This window comes from Crocuta crocuta, unplaced genomic scaffold (assembly GCF_008692635.1).
Source record: "Crocuta crocuta isolate KB4526 unplaced genomic scaffold, BGI_CrCroc_1.0 scaffold396, whole genome shotgun sequence".
Lineage (NCBI taxonomy): Eukaryota > Metazoa > Chordata > Mammalia > Carnivora > Hyaenidae > Crocuta > Crocuta crocuta.
In genome coordinates this window covers 2,470,002-2,486,847 of record NW_027533259.1, presented here as the reverse complement: position 1 = coordinate 2,486,847, position 16,846 = coordinate 2,470,002, and the positions used below count along the sequence as shown (strand labels likewise).

Sequence of the window (16,846 nt, the reverse complement as noted above, 5' to 3'; positions counted from 1 at the left end):
ATAAAGGCTCCTTTGATACCCCAAATAGTATTAGACACCTTGTCCAAGAAGAGCACAGCCTGTTTCCACACCTCTCACCCAGGAACTTCCTAACATACGATGACTCATTTGGCAGCCCAGGCCTCTTCTTGTAGGCATTCCTACCATAAATTCAAATAACGTGGTAAGTAAAAAACTCATATTCATGACTGCCTACCACCCTTAATGGACACAAAACCAAGGTTGATGCCTTCCAAATTCACCAAGGCTAAGCCCCTGCAATCTGTAGTGAGAAGATTAATACTCTGGACAGTTAATTAGGTTAAAGAGGAATTGATTGCCTGAGTGTATGATAAGATGCTGTGAATCCATATATCTCTGATCTGGCAAGAATTTTGTCAAAGGCATTGTCTGTCTTTGGAATTTTAACAACAAGCTCAGTTGAGACATGAAATAAGGACCTTTTAGTGCAAACAAAGGATACTTTTATCTCTTTAAGGAGAGAAGTAGTTGGCCTATACTTAGATTTCTGGGATGAAATTATAAGCACTGATATAGACGCATGAAATACTTTTCCAGAAAATTTAGCAGAAATCATTGAAAAGAAAGTTTATTGTTTATAACAAGAGGTTAAACTCCATTAAAAAGCAAGCAAGGCATCACTGAAAAAGATGCCATGAATGATCTTCTTTATCCAATTCAAAGACTTTCAGAAGCATTTGGCATATTAAATCAGTAATGGGAATTTTCCAAAAGATAATTCCAACTTTTAATGTAATTTGAAAGTTCTTGGGAAAAAAAGAAAAAAGGAAAGGAAAGCAAAGGAAAAAAAGAAGAGAAAAAGAAAAATGAAAAACAGTTTGGGCTTACAAAAAAAAAAGCATTTTCTATATAACTCTCATTAGATTTAGCCTATGGAGAAAAATTTCTCTCAAAAGGGTATTTTTTAATGTTTATTTATTTTGAGAGACACAGACAGACAGACAGACAGAGAATGTGAGCAGAAAAGGGACAGAGAGAAAGGGAGACACAGAATTCAAAGCAGGCTTCAGGCTCTGAGCTGTCAGCACAGAGCCTGACATGAGGCTAACCCATCAACTGTGAGATCATTACCTGAGCCAAAATTGGACACTTAACTAACTGAGCCATCAAGGTGCCCCAAGTGTCTTACTCTTGATTTCAGCTTAGGTCATGATCTCATGGTTAGTGAGTTAGAGCCCCAAGTTGGACTCTGTGCTGATAGTGAGGAGCCTTCTTGAGATTCTCTCTCCCTCTCTCTCTCTGCCCCTTTCCTAGTTGTGCGAGTTCTCTCTCTCTCTCCCTCCCTCTCTCTCCCTCTCTCTCAAAACAAATAAATAATCATAAAAAATAAATAGGTAAGCAAATAAATAAATAAAGGTGTGCATTTGTGTTGTATTTCTATAACCAACTTTTATATTTTTAGTGTGTGAAAAAAGATTTCAGGAATGGAAACCCAACTAATAACTTATCAATTTGACTTGAGATAGTCTGACTTGAGATAAGGCCTAAAACCATAACTCCATATCCTCTTTTGTGAGATAATTTTTCCCCAACAATTTTAAGGTTATGATATCTGGGAGTGTCTTACTATACCCGTCAAATGAAATTCACCAGCTTCCCAGAAGAGATATGGGTCATGATGTGTGATCACTATTGCCTGCATATGTGGAAATCTGCTAATGCACAGATGGTCTACACTCATCTGGCCACGGAGCTGAAGGTGAAGTCGGGAGCTAGGAAACATGATCCAGACACACAGCAATGGTCGTACCAAGGACTAGAAGCTGTTGCTGAAGGCCTGGCAGATGCTGTAGGACTGTGAGACCAATATTGACATCATCTGCATGCAGCTCCACCAGACACTGCAGACAGGCCGGCTATAAAGCCAGGCAGCCACAGACGAGGCCTAAGGGGGTCTTGACCTGGGGGCCGTGGAGCTGCACCTTGAGGATATGCGGCTTCACTTCCGAGTGGAGCATGCGGTGGCTGAGGGGGCCAAGGATCACTGGTCATGTCCTATGCATTCCACCAAATGTAGTGGGAACTCTGATTCTCACACAGTGTTTTTAATCATTGCTATGTGATACATTACAAGAAAAATCATTCTAGTGAAAAAGCACTGATAGTTGCAGGATATATAACACTAAAGAGAGGCAAACATTTATCCCTGGGAGAGTTTTATCTTTCTTTGCTTTGTAAATCGACAACAAAGTGGGTTTAGGGAGGGAAGGCACCTCCAAGCAGTTAAAACCATGTTCTGTTTTGTCAACATGCAAAAAGATTGTTCTCATTACATATTAAAAGAAGCAGAAATGCCAAACTTCTCGGGAGTTATCATAGAATATTAGAGTAATGGAAGTCTGAGTGGACTGATTCATGTATCAAGAAGGATTATACCCAGGTGTCAAACATCTATCAAAAGCTCCCAAGTAACATGCTACACTTCTAAAACTGAATGGAGGAGGGCTGTATATCAAGATAAAGGACTTTTTATTGTCTAATTTCTAAATGGCTCCAAGTGAGCTTTATCAGCAATTTTCCTGTTTCAAAAAACCACAAGTAATAGATTCTGGATTATAAACAACAAAAAACATGTACAATTTTTGTTATTAAAAAGATCATGCTCTCTCTGCCTCCACTAGATAATTTAATGAGCCCTTAAGGGTTGTGAATCTGATTAAGTGTTAAGATATTAGCCTGCTTTAGATGCTCACATTTCTTTGTTGACCCAGGATAGGTGCTCAGTAAATATTTTTTTTAAGTTAACTTGAACTGTGTCTTCTATACTAGGCTATATGTACCTCAGACATAGGGATTTTTATCTATTTCTTTTTCCATATTGGTACTTAGTGCTTGACATACATGGCCTTATAGTAAATGTGGAATACATGAATCATCAGCCTGTCTTATGCTTTCTATATAAAGTTAAATGCATTTATAACTAACTGGTAAATTATTGCATACAAAACACTTCGAAAAAGATGAAATCAGTGATAATAAATGGTCAAGATAAACATTAGTATAGGCAAGATTTATCTCAGAAATCAAATCAGTTAACAGCAAGAACAATAAAAGTAAATAAGCTAAAGCATTTGCTTGACTACTACAACATGTTTTCACCATTTAACATCTTCCAGAGTAGTCTTAAACCACTTGTATCCGAGAAATGCCTTCCAAAATTTCAAGATAAAAGTTGTTTTCATACTACCTTTTTATTTATTTAAAAATTTTAAATGTTTATTCATTTTGAGAGACAGGGAAGCAGGGGAGGGGCAGAGAGAGAGGGAGAACTCATGAACCATGATATGATCTGAGCCAATACCAAGAGTCAGGCACTTAGCTGACTGAGCTACCCAGGCACCCCTTCATACTACCTTTTAAATCACTAAAGTTCATCAAAGAAACATATTTGAGGGCACTGCTGTTTTAAATACTTTCTAACTAAGAAAGCTTTGTGTTAGTTTGCCTCAGAGGCATCCTTGGGCAAGACAAGGACAAAACTGGTGAAATAGTTAATCAATTCCAAAGAAGACCTTAGTAAAAATGGCTTTTCCACTGGATAGTGAATTAAAGTGTCTGCATATATGTGAAAACACTAATGCAAAGCATTTAGGTGTCATTTCTGAACGGAAATTGAGAGAGTGTAAGTTTCAGATACAAAGAATAGGGGTTATATTCTAGGTCTGGCACACATTGTTTCCATGACTTAGGCCATATCACTTAACTTATGTATGTCTCATTTTCTTAATTTATAAAATAATTTGACTGGATTGGGTAACTTCTAAGGCTCAAACAGTAAATATGGAATCAGAATGAACATTTTGGGTTTGCACCACAACTCAGTGGTTTACACTGACCTTAGAAAAGTGTTTATTTGGGGCGCCTGGGTGGCTTAGTCGGTTAAGCATCCGACTTTCGCTTATGTCATGATCTCGGGGTTCGTGGGTTCGAGCTCTGCATCGGGCTCTGTGCTGACTGCCAGCTCAGAGCCTGGAGCCTGTTTCAGTCTGTGACTCCCTCTCTCTCTGGCCCTCCCCTGCTCACACTCTCTCTCTCTCTCTCTCTCTCTCTCTCTCCTAGAAATAAATAAAACATTTAAAAATTTTAAAAAAAAGTTAATTTTTTAGGAGAGGACTTTAAAATTTTCAATACCTATTTCAAGGCTGTTCTGAAAATCAAAAGAGTTCATCCCCATAAAAAGATTGGAAAAAATGGGAAGAATTATAATGATGATGTTCTGACTGGTCATTTCAAAAAATACAGACACAAAATTGAAAGGGAATTGAAAAAAATCCTTTCACTCTCACCACTTTTATTCAACACAGTACTAGAAATCCTAGCCATAGCAACCAGACAAGAAAATGAAATAAGAGGCATCTATATTGGTAAAGAAGTTAAATTGTTTCTATTTGCAGATGACATCATACTATCCATAGAAAATTCTAAAGACACCATCAAAAAACTACTAGAAAGTAATAAACAGATTCAGTAAAGTGTCCAGTGACAAAATTAATACCTAGAAATTGACAGTGTTTCTATACACTAACAATGAAGTCATAGAAAGAAATTTTTAAAAAACATCATTTACAATTGCGCCAAAAATAATAAAATACCTAGGAATAAACTTAATCAAAGAGGTGAAAGACCTGTAATCTGAAAGCCATAAAACACTAATGAAAGAATTGAAGATGACACAAATAATGGAAAGATATTCCACATTGGAAGAATCAATATTGTCAGCTGTCCATATTACCCAAAGCAATCTACAGATTCAATGCAATCTCTATCAAAATACCAACAGCATTTTCACAAAACTAGATCAGATAATACTAAAATTTGTATGGAACCATAAAAGATTCCAATCAGCCAAAGCAATCTTGAAGAAGGATAAAACTGAAGGTATCACAATCCCAGATTTCAAGATACACTACAAAGCTGTAGCAATGAAAACAGTATGGTACTAGCACAAAAACAGACACATAGATCAATGGAATAAAACAAAGACCCCCAAATAAACCCACATTTATATGGTCAATTTACCTATGGTAAAGGAGGCAAGAATACACAATGGGGGAAAAACAGTCTTTTCAATAAATGGTGCTGGGAAAACTCGACAGCTACATACAAAATAATGAATATGGACTACTTTCTAACACCATACACAAAAATAAACTCAAAATGGATTAAAGACCTGAATATGAGCCCTGAAACCATAAAATCCTAGAATAGAACACAGACATTGGCCATGGCAATATTTGCTAGATATATCTCCTAAGGCAAGGGGGGAAAAGGCAAAAATAAACTACTGGGACATATTAAAATAAAAAGCTTTAGCCCGGCAAAGGAAATCATAAGAAAACAAAAACCCAACCTATCTGGGAGAAGATATTTGCAAATGATATATCCAATATGGGATAAATATCCAAATATATATAAAGAACTGCTACAACACCAAACAGTCTGATTTAAAAATGAGCAAAGGATCCAAATAGATACTTTTGCAAAGACAGATGGCCAACAGATACATGAAAAGATGCTCAACATCATTCATCATGAGGCAAAGGCAAATCAGAACCACAATGAGAGTTCACCTCACAGCTATTAGAAAGGCTAAAATCAAGAAGATGAGAAACAACAAGTATTGTTGACAATGTGGAGAAAAAGGCACCCTGTACACTACTGGTGGGAATGTAAATTGGTATAATCACTGTGGAAAACAGTTTAGAGTTTCCACATAAAAATAAAAATAGAAATACCATGCAATCCAAAAATTCCACTATTGGTATTTACCCAGGGAAGATGAAAACACTAACTCAAAAGGATACATGCACCCTTATGTTTATGGCAGCATTATTTACAATAGCCATTATTCCATTATTTACATGGATGTAACTAAATGTCCATCAATATACAAATGGATATCGAAAATGTGGTGTATACAATGGAATATTACACTGCCATAAAGAATGATACTGTTCAATTTGCAACATCATGGATGGACCTAGAGGAAATTATGTTAAGTAAAATAAGTCAGACTGAGAAAGGTAAATTCTGTATGATTCCCCTCATAAATGGAATCTTAAAAAAATGAATAAAGAAACAAAAAGCAGAAAAAGAACTATAAATATAGAGAACAATGGTTGCCAGTGAGGAGCTGGGCAAAATGGGTGAAGGACAGAGGGAGACACAGGCCTCCAGTTATGGAATAAAAACCAGAGCAGAGGAATACAGTCAATGATATTGTTATAGTGACATAACAGGGAAAGATGGTAGCTATGCTTATGGTGAACACAACATAAAGTAAAAACTTGTCAAATCACTAAGTTGTACACCTGATATCAGTGTATCATTGTGTGCCAACTATATTAAAAAAACAAAATCCTAAAGTATATAGGATGAAAAGTCACTCTCTTACCCTCAGGGGAAAAAAAGGCTACAAATTCTGAAATGTTTTATGACTGTGGCAAAGCTAATGAAAGCTCTAATAAAGTACAGGGTATCTAACTTAATTAGTCATAACAAATTAGGACAATATTGGTATGTTCTTATAAAAAATTCTGCCAAAGTACATACAAGGATAATTTAGGAAAAAACAAGTTTTTAATTATTTTTCTGTTCTAGTTAATAATGTGTATAGTATGAGAATTTTAAAAAAATATACAAATATATTCATGTGAAAATAAAATTACTCATATTCATACCCAAGGGAGATAATCACCATTAAATATTATAGTAAACTATATTCTAGGCTTTCTATATTAATTCATGAATATCAAGTTTTTTAGAAAATTGCTTGCCTAAAAAGTGGATTTCTCTTCCTTTACACTTACTATTTATTAATAGTAAATATTATAAATATTATTTATAAATAGTTCCTTTTTCATTAAATATTTTTAGAACAAGACTGTCAAAGGCTAAATAATGTTCCTCTGGATAGCCATATCATAATTTCTTCAACTGTTACAATATTGTTGGAATTTTTTTCAGTTTATTTATCTATTTTGAGAGAGAGAGCGTGCCAGCAGGGAAGAAGGCAGAAAGAGAGCCCAAGCAGACAAGAAGGCAGAGAGAGAGGGAGAAAGAGAATCCCAAGCAGGCTCCTCACTGTCAGCACAGAGCCTAATGTGGAGCTTGAACTCACAAACCGTGAGATCACAAGCAGAAATCAAGAGTCAGATTATTGCTTAACTGACTGAGCCACTCATATGCCCCACTATTGCTGAAATTTTATTTCTTTCTATTTTTTAAATATTTTAAATAAATAAGTATATAAATCTCTGATCATGTCTTTTATTTTTTCCCCGACTTTACTGAGACATAACCGACACATAACACTGTATAAATTTAAGGTGTACAATAGGTTAATTTGAAACATTATACATTGCAAAATGATTACCATTATAACATTAGCTAACACCTTCATCCTGTCATAGAATTGCCATTTATTTTTATGGTGAAACATTTAAGATCTACTTTCTTGGCAACATTCAAGTATATGACACAGTATTGTTAGCAATAATTACTGTGCTGTACATTAGATCCTCAAAACTTATTAATTTTAGAACTAGAAGCTTGTTCCCTTTGACCAATATCCCCTGATTTTCCCTGCCCCTCAACCCCTGGTAATTACCACACTACTCTGTTTCTCTCAGTTAGACATTTTTAGCATATCTTGTATTTTAAGATAGATTTCTAGGACTTTGATAATTAAATTAAGGACATAAACATGAAGGCCACAATTCCAAATGGTATACAAGGAAGGGTAACTTTGTCAACCAGTGTACCAAAGAGCACCCACCCCACAATACCCTTGTGGCACTGAGCTCTGTCAGTCTACAGCTTTCATTCCACCAATGTCGTGTTGCTTTTAGTTTCCATCCCACTAATTATTAGCAAGGAGATTTTGCACATCTGTTGGTTACATTTTTCATCTTTGGGAATTATCTATTCATTGTCCTTGCCCATTTTGCAATGGGTTTTAATGTTTTTCTGACCAATTTACAAGAACTCTTTAAATGTGAAGGCTATTAACTCTATGCTATACTTTTAAAAATATTTATTTATTTTTGAGAGAGAGAGAAAGAGAGGGGGAAGGGACAGATTGAGAGGGAGGCAAAGAATCTGAAGCAGGTTCTGTGCTGTCAGCACAGAGTCCAACACGGGCCTGAGACTCATAAACCGGAATCTTGAGATCATGACCTGAGTCGAAACCAAGAGTCAGTGTTGTATGTGAACCAACTTGACAATAAAGTATTTAAGGGGGAAAAAAAAAGGAAAAAAGAAACCAAGAGTCAGACGCCTAGCCAATTGAGCCACCCCCAGGTGCTCCTATGCTATATATTTCTTACCAATATTTTCTATGTAGTTTATAATTAGTCTTTTACTATGTTTATATTTTTAATAAAAATCATTTAAAATTTTCATATAATCAAATCTTTCATTCAATTCCCTTCCAACTTTTTCCAGGGTTTTGAGGCTTAGAAGCTCTTTCCCCTTCTNAGCACTGGGTGTTATGTGGAAACTAATTTGACAATAAACTATTTGTAAAAAAAAATAAATTAAAAAAATGCTACCTAGTCATAAAAAAATTAAAAAGGTGTCATACAGGGAAAAAAAAAAGAAGCTCTTTCCCCTTCTAAACTAAATTGAATAGACATGTGCATGCATTTTCTCCTGGAAATGTTTTCAATTCATCTGGAATTTATTTTAGTATATGGTATTCCATGAGAATTTAAATTTATTTTTCTCATTTATTTAAAAATTTATAACTTTTTATCAACCTATTTTTTTTTTAATTTTTAAAAAATGTCTATTTTTGAGAGAGAGAGACAGAGCGTGAGAAGGGGAAGGGCAGAGAGAGGGGGAGACACAGAATATGAAACAGGCTCCAGGATCTGAGCTGTCAGCACAGAGCCTGATGTGGAGCTTGAACCCACTAGCTGTGAGATCATGACCTTAACTAACCAAGCCAGCCAGGTGCCTCTCAACCTATTTATTATAGAATCTTTTCTATATTACAATTTGAATCAGTTATTTCATCAATTATCTATACATTTCCATTGATGTGAAAGACTTCAATAAAGTTCTACACTAAAATCTTTCCACATTAAACTCAACTGTATGAACAGAATAGTCAGGGAATTGGGAATAATGTTTTCTTCATGACTTCTGACTTTAATAGAAATAAAGTTTCTATTAAATATTCTATGCTTATATCAGTCATAATCAAATTATACTCAGGAAGTGGAAATGCACAGTGAAACTTTCAAAATCTGTAGATTTTGTTTATTTCTAGTTGTTAAACATTCATTGATTCAGATAATTTCAGGCAATAATTTCTATGGCAGCTTGAGAATATATGTTTGTCAGTTGAGCATTAATGTGGGTAAGATGTAATAAATTTTAGGAAAATATAATAAACTTGAGCCTTCTTGTCTGAACATACTGAATCAGAGAAGGTCTGGTATTAGGACATAAAGTACATTATCAGGGGCTAAAAACAGGAAGATGCAAAGAACACCTCTGGTATGAAGGGCTGGACTGCCACCTACTTCCTATGCTTTATACACATTATCAAGAGATTGAAAACCAACAAGTATAAAAAGAATATGCTAAAAACTTCCAGGCAGAGAAAATACAATAATGTTCAAAATAAGGGGGAAAAATTGTGTCATTTTCATGTTCTCAATTATAGCATGGAAAGTCTTCAAAATTTTCAAAGACTATTACTTTTAATCTGGAATTTCATTTCTGGTCAATTTGTTATCAAATGTAAGGAATCAGGGGCACCTGGGTGGCTCAGTCAGTTAAGCAGCTGACTCTTATCAGCTCAGGTCTTGATCTCAGGGTCGTGAGTTCAAGCCCCACACTGGGGCTTTCCAGGTACTTCAAAAAAAAAAAAGAGTAAGGAAGCAAATATTGTACTTCCCATGTATAATCTCTCAGGAAGCAACTGAAAAAGTGCTCCAAGAAAAATAAGAGAATAAATTAAGAAAAAGAAGAAATAATTAAAAGTGAGAAGTTGAGACAAAAAAAAATCATAGTATATCATTTGGTTCTGCAGTGAATAATATTGATATAATCATTGACTGAAACACTGATGGCTGATTTTATTTAAGAATATGATATAATATTTATATTGGAAAGATATAGAGATGAAGTTGTGTGTTGAGGGGCAATGGTATAAAAGAAATGTATATCTTCTTCTACCACAATGTGAAGTCACTTGATTTAAGTATATTTAAAAATATGGATATCAATACCAGAAGCAGCAGCTACAGTAATGGCAATTGTTTAATCTGGGAGTGTTTCTGGAAGGAGTGGAGAAGGAAAGTCTTCTGTTTTACTGTATGCCATTTCTTATTATATGATATTTAAAACATTTCTGTCAAAAAGAAAATTTAATTTAAAAAGAAATGAAGCAAGCAGAAAGAGAAAAAGAAGGAAATAAAAGAAGAAATTAATAAAAAGTGAATAGAAAAATAATAGAGAAAAATCAATGAAACCAAAAGTTGGTTCACTGAAAAAAGTTAACAAAATTGACAAATCATTTACTAGACTAAAAAAAGAAAAGAAAAGAAAAGAAGAAGAAAGATAATCAATTTACTAAAATCAGAAACAAAAGAGATCTTACTATTAACTTTGCAGAAATAAAAAGAATTTTAAAGAAATGCTATAAACAGTTAATACCAACAAACTAGACAATCAAGATGAAATGGACACATATCTAGTCAGACATAAAGTACTGAAACTGACTCAATAAGAAATTGAAAATCTGAATAGACCTATAACAAGCATACAGATTGAAATAGTAATAAAAACACAACCCACAAAGAAAATTCCAGGTCTAGATAGCTTCAACTGGTGAATTCTATAAAATGTTTAAAGAAGACTTAACACTAATGCTAATTCACAACTCTTTCGAAACTTCTTCTCTAATTCACAAACTCTTCCAAAAAATAGATGGGGAGGTACATTTTCCAACACATTCTAGGAGGCCAGTATACCAAAACTAGGCAAATATATCACAAGAAACAAAAACTACACAAATATCACTTATGAATATACACCAAAAAACTGTCAGCAAAATATTAGCAGATTGGAATCCAGCAACATATTAAAAAGATTATGCACCATAACCAAGCAGGATTTAACACAGGAATGCAATATACAAATGTTGTTTCAATGTACAAAAATCAGTAGATGTAATATGCCACATTAATAGAATAAAGGTGAAACAAAACTATGATCATGTTATTATAAGATGCAATAAGATCATTTGACAACTTCCAATATCTTTTCATGCTAAACAAAAAGACGAACTCAACAAACTAGGAATACAAGGAACAGCTTCAAACTGATAAATGCCATCTACAAAAAAATGATAGCTAATATCACTTACTGGAGAAAATGAAAGTGACAAGAATGAACAAGACAAGAGTGCTGCTCTTGCACTTTTATTCAACATTGTATTAGAGGTCCCAGTTAGGGATATCAGTCAAGAAAAAAAAAAAAAAAACACAAGGCATTCATATTGAAAAGGAAGAAATGAAAATATCTCTATTTGACATAATACTGACAATGACAATCTTGTGTATAGAAAATATTAAAGAATCTACAAGAAAATTATTAGAACTAAGAAATAAATCCAGCAACATTATAGAATAAAAGACCAATGTACAAAAATCAGCTGTTTTTCTGTACACTATCAATAAATAAACTGGAAATAAAATTAAGAAAACAATTGCATTCACAATAGCATCAAAAAAATAAGAGGTTAGCAAAAATAAGAGTAAGAATTGTACATAATAGAATACAAAACACTGTTGAAGAAACTAAAAGAGGTCTAAATAGATGGAAAGAAATCTCATGTTCACAAATCAGAAAACTTAACTACTGTTAAGATGGCAACAATACCAAAATTGATCTACAGATTGAACACAAAGTCTTGGCTGAGTATTTCCCAAAAATGTATAATTTGATCATAAAATTCAAACAGAAATGAAAAGGGTTAGGAGAGTCAAAATCGTCTTGATAAAGAGTAACAAAATTGGAGGACTTGCACTTCTTGATATCAACTTAGAGTAACTATAAACTTACAGTCATCAAGACAGTCTGCTATTGACATAAGAACAAACAGATCAATGGAACAGAACTGAGAGTCCAAAAACAGACTTTCACATTATGGTCTATTAAGGACCATAATGGACCAATTATGGACAAAGGAGATAGGACAATTCAATGAAGAAAGAAGTCTTTTCAACAAAAATCTTTTCCATTCAGTCAACAGGAAATCCACATGTAAAAAAGAATGAAGATGGGGGAACTTTCCAGAACACTCTGTGAGAAGTGAAGGAGTAGCATCTTTGCGGGTTGCACCCAGCAACACACTCCTTTCTGCTCCCCCACACCAGTCTCAGAGCTCACCAGCTGTAGAAAATGGTGAAAAAAACCATTTAATAGGATGTTCTGGGAGTCAAACCCAATGTCATCCTGGAAGAATTGAAAAAGGCTGGTAGGCTCTGAAGTACCACTCAGGTAAGAATCTAAACGAAGGAGAGAAGTTTAAACAGATTTTTCAAGCTTATGAAGTGCTCTCTGATGCAAATAATGCGAATTACATAACAAAGGAGAAGAACAGGAAACTTAATAAGATGGAGCTGGTGGTGGTTTTAGCTCCCTGATGGACATCCCTGATACGGTTTTTGGAGGAGGAGGAAGGATGCAGAGAGAAAGGTGAGGTAAAAACATTGTGCATCAGCTCTCAGTAGCCTTAGAAGATTTATATATGGTACAAGAAGAAAATCAGCTCTGTAGAAGAATGTGATCTGTGACAAATATAAAGGCTGAGGTGGTAAGAAAGGAGAGGCAGAATGCTGTCTCAGTTGCAAAGGTATTGGAATGCAAATAAGAATTCACCAGATAGGACCTGGAATGGTTCAGCAAATTTAGTCTGCATGTATGTAGTGTCAGGGCCATGGGGAATGGATAAGTTCTAAAGACAGATGGAAAAGCTGCAATGGAACAAAGACAGTTTGAGAGATGATTTTTAGAAGCTCATATTGACAAAGGCATGAAAGATGGGCAGAAAATAAGCTTCCAAGGTGAAGGAGACCAAGAAACAGGACTGGAATCAGGAGATATTGTCATTGTTTTAGATCAGAAGGACCATACTGTTTTTATGTGTCAAGTAGAAGACCTTTTCATGTATATGGTCATAGTGCTGGTTGAAGCACCATGTGGCTTTCAAAAGCCAGTATCTACTCTTGACAACTGAACCACTGTCATCACCTCTCATCCAGGTTAAACTGTCAAGCATGGAGATATCACGTGTACTAAAGGAAGGCATGCTAATTTATCATAGACCATATGGAAAGGGTTGCCTAATCATTGAATAAGGTAAACTTTCCGGAGAATGGCTTTCTATCTCCCAACAAACACTCTTTCCAAGAAAAACTCCTACCTGAGAGGAAGGAAGTAGAAGGACTGATGAAATGGAACAGGTGGAACTGGTGGACTTTGATCCAAATCAGGGAAGATGGCACCATTACAATGGAGAAGCATATGCGGATGATGAACATCATCTTAGGGGTGGTGTTCAGTGTCAGACCCCTTAATGGGGCCAGGGAATAACACTGCTGGCATTTTATATGTGGTAGTGAACGAGTGAAGGACTATAATCATATCTCACTGCTTGCTATTTTTTTGTTTTAATATTCAACTACAGTAGTGTTTTAAAAGTTAAATGAAGGGGCGCCTGGGTGGCTTAGTCGGTTAAGTGTCCCACTTTCGCTTAGGTCATGATCTCGCGGTTCGTGGGTTCGAGCCCCGCGTCGGGCTCTGTGCTGACTGCCAGCTCAGAGCCTGGAGCCTGTTTCGGATTCTGTATCTCCCTCTCTCTCTCTGACCCTCCCCTGCTCACGCTGTCTCTCTCTCTCTCTCCTAGAAATAAATTAATTAATTTATAAAAAAAAAAGTTAAATGAAGAATAAACTCCAATATAAAAGCTCAGACTTTGCCCTGTATATATGATGACTTCAGTGTGCAACATAAGCTTCATACTTGTAAAACTACTTTTCTTTTAAGAGTTTATTTATGCATTTTGGGAGAGAAAGAGAGAGCATGAGCAGAGGAAGGGCAGAGAGAGAGAGGGAAAGAATTCTAAGCAGGTTTTGCACTGTCAGTGGAGAGCCCAATGCAAGGCTTGATCCCATGAACTGTGAGATCATGACCTGAACCAAAATCAAGAGTTGGATGCTTAACCGACCGAGCCACCCAGGTGCCCCTGTAAAAACCACTTAAAAAAAAACTCCCCTACCATTTGTAAGGCCATGTCTTATAACTGATTTCAGCTCTACACACATGAAACAGCTTAGATTGAAATGCTATTGACTTCAGTGTATGGCCCTTAATTGTTTTTTAAGTAAGTTCTATGCCCAATGTGGGGCTTGAACTCAAAACCCTGAGATCACGAGTAAGCCTGTAAAAACACTTCAAAATACTATAGTATTTTGAACCATTTACCTGATGCTCCAAAGTAACTATAATTTAATGTTGGTAGTATAGCTTCAACTGTATGCTTAATTGTATGGTTAAAAGCACACATGCTTAAACTGGATATCAGAATTAAGCAGTTCTTGAAATGTATGAATGTCTCTTTAATATACTGATTGCAAAGCAAATACTACTACTACTACTACTACTACTACTACTACTACTACTACTACTACTACTGCTACTACTAATGACAAAGAATTAAGTTGGGGGATTTGGTGAGGAAATCTCCTTCGGTGGAAGCAGCTGAGTATCGCTGGCAGAGAGTATTCTGGAGCATGGCAAAACCTCCAAACACTTGAGTTTCCCCAAAGAAAAACAGATTAAAAGGCTGAAAAGAAGGGAAGCCAGCTCCACTAAAGCCTGGGTCTCCAATAGTCTCGGATCCGCTTGGAGCTGAGCGGAGGTGCAGTGGCAGCGGCCACACAGACTTGGAAAGACGGTTTTCCCCCCTTCAGGGAGGAGGGAGGTGAAAGACTCGTGGATGAGAGTTGTACCTGGTCTAGGAATGTGGAGAGAAGAGAACTCTGGGATCAACATATTTCACCAAAGATCCATGAAATCTGGTGAGCATACAAGGAGGTGATTCAGGGAAGCTTTGTTCCAGGTCTAGTATTCGACACACCATTAAAAGATAAGTTATTTGGAAGGAGACAAGATGGCGGAGAAGTAGGGAGCTCTGTACATTTCGTTCGCCCCCTTCTCTCAAACAGAGAAGGCCTGAAGCCATAGGACACTGAACCATAGGAGTCTGGGAGGAAAAGAGACAGAGTCCACTAAGAAGAGAGCCTCATAGGTGTGTAATTGCAAACTGGGGAAGATAAAATCGGGCTGAGACCTGGAGACACAGAGGGGAGGGAGCCCCCTTCACATAGAACCACGGAGAGATGAGGGGAAGAGAAAGAGCAGCTGAAACTGCTCACAGAACTGATCCAGGAGCACAAAAGGATAAATCAAGAACTGAATGGTACAATCAAAGAGAACAATATCTGTATCATATGAATTCCACAAGAGGAAGAGAAAGAGAAAGGCGCTGAAGGGGTACTTGAACAAATTATAGCAGAGAACTTCCTCAATCTGAGGAAGGAAACAGACACTGAAATCTAAGAGGCACAGAGAACTCCCCTCAAGCGTTACTTGAATCGATCATCTACATGACATATCATAGTGAAACTGGTAAAATATAAGGACAAAGAGAGAATCCTGAAAGCAGCTAGGGATAAAATGGCCCTAAGATACAAAGGGAAACCTATCAGCGTGGTTACAGACCTGTCTACTGAAACTTGGCAGGCCAGAAAGGAATGGCAGGAAATCTTCAATGTGATGAACATAAAAAAAAAAAAAAAAAAAATGCAGCCAAGAATCCTCTATCCAGCAAGCCTATCCTTCAGAATAGAAGGAGAGATAAAGGTTTTCCCAAATAAGCAAAATTGAAAGAATTCATCACCACTACAAGAAATGTTGAGGGGGACACTATGAGGAGAATGTTGCAAGGAACACAAAGTACCAGAGACACCACTATAAGCATGAATCCTACAGAGAAAACAATTACTCTAAATCTATATTTTTCAATAATAACATTGGATGTAAATGGACTAAATGCTCTAATAAAAGACACAGGGAATCAGAATGGATTAAAAAAAAAAACATCTATTTGCTGTCTACAAGAAACTCATTTTAGACCTGAGGACACCTTCAGATTGAAAGTAAGGGGATGGAGAGATATCTCTCATGCTACTGGAACACAAAAGAAAAGGCAGAGTAGCCATATTTATATCAGAAAAAATGGACTTTAGAGTAAAGGAAGTAACAAGGGATGAAGAAGGGCATTATATAATAATTATAGGCTCTATCCATCAGGAAGAGCTAACAATTATAAATGTCTATGCACCAAATTCAGAAGCACCCAAATACATAAAACAATCACAAACACAAACAATCTTATTGATAAGAGTGTGCTAATAACAGGGGACTTTAATATTCACTTACAGCAAAGGATATATCAACTAGACATAAAATCACTAAAGAAACAATGGACCTGAATGACACATTGGACCAGATGGATTTGACAGATATATTTAGAACTTTACATCTTGAGGCCATAGAATTCACTTTCTTCTCAAGTGTACATGGCACATTCTCCAAGAAAGATCACATACTGGGACATAAAGCAGCCCTCAATAAATATAAAAGAATTGAGATCATACCATGCACACTTTCAGATCACAATGCTATGAATCTTGAAATCAACCACAGGAAGAAGTCTGGAAAAGCCCCCAAAACATGGAGGTTA

General features: G+C 35.9%; 1 protein-coding gene and 1 pseudogene across 2 annotated transcripts in view; one reads left to right on the top strand and one right to left on the bottom strand.

The window, feature by feature from the left end:
- Positions 1-16,846, bottom strand: part of RELN (reelin) — a 527,959-nt gene that overhangs the window by 310,487 nt on the left and 200,626 nt on the right. The window lies entirely within an intron of this gene.
- Positions 12,439-13,616, top strand: LOC144217414 (dnaJ homolog subfamily A member 1 pseudogene; annotated as a pseudogene).